This window comes from Tetrao urogallus (assembly GCF_951394365.1).
Source record: "Tetrao urogallus genome assembly, chromosome: 2".
In the NCBI taxonomy this organism is placed as follows: domain Eukaryota; kingdom Metazoa; phylum Chordata; class Aves; order Galliformes; family Phasianidae; genus Tetrao; species Tetrao urogallus.
The window spans coordinates 103,680,975-103,682,163 of record NC_136814.1 but is presented as its reverse complement, the minus strand read 5'-3'; positions in this window follow the sequence as shown (position 1 = coordinate 103,682,163).

The following is a 1,189-nucleotide window of genomic DNA, read 5'->3' as shown; positions in this document are numbered from 1 at the left end:
CTGGTGGTGAGTTCCTTCTGCCTGCAGACACATTTCATAGTTGGATTATGTCCCTGGAATTGTGAAACAAGTGCATGGGAGATCCGGCTCCTTCCTTCTTTTTCAGGATGGCCCTGGGATTGAAGATTAGAAAGTTAAGGTCTAAGAAAGGGGAGAAGCTGTGTGCGTGGCATGGTGGCACAGTGGGGATGGGTTGGTGATTGGACTAGATGATCATAGCCGTCTTGTCCAACCTTAATGATTCTGTCATTCTATGGCAGCCTGCAGGAGGATTTTCTCCCTTCCTCCTCATTTTCCAATTGCCTCAAGTTTCTCGACAGCCAGGCCAGCAGCTCACTGAGCCCAGGGATGGGGAACTAGAAGAGCTCAGGAGCCATCTGTTCTTTTTCCACCATGCTGAAGCCCAAACCATAGAGTACTGGGTGGAAGGAAGCCCATGGGAACCTGCTCACATCTTGGGGAATGCACACCAGGGCCTCCTATGGTGGTCCTTCAGGGGACACTGTCGGTTCCACCTGGAGGCTTTCCAGTGGGTTGGTGGCTGTTGGCTGCCCTGCTCCAGCTTTGTTCTTATTCTGTCCACATCCAAGCACTGCTTCAATGCCTCCATTGCGTGGTGTAGGTCCAGAACTTCACTCTGTGTCTCCATGCATTGCTCCGACCTCAGCCTTCCAACGCAAAGCCCCAGGGAGGGCCCGGAGATGGGAAGGGGTGAGAGTGCTGTGGCACTTCCCCCCACCCCGCAGCCTCACCACGTCGCTGCAGCAACCTCAGATGTATATTTGTAATGTTCTTTGTCCTTTGTATGTTGGTGCGTGTGTATTTACATATGAATGTGTGTAGGTGTGTGTGGGTGTGCGCGCACGCGTGTGTGTAGCCAAGGGATCTATTTACCTTCCATGTGAGTGACTGTACAGGGTGGGGAGGGGGGGTTGGTGGGCTTTTTTTTTTTGTTATTTTTGGTTTCAGGTTCTTATTTTTTTTTGGCAGAGGGTGGGGGGGGGGGGGGTTGTCTTGGATTGATTGACAAGGTGAGGGCCTTGATGAGGACCAAATTTTTGTGCCTGTTGCTATGGTGATCTATTTAGGAATCAAAAGTTTACTGTATGGTGGCCCATCCTTGTCACATATGAATATACAGGACATAATATAAATATATATATATTATACATACCGTATGGAGAGAGGT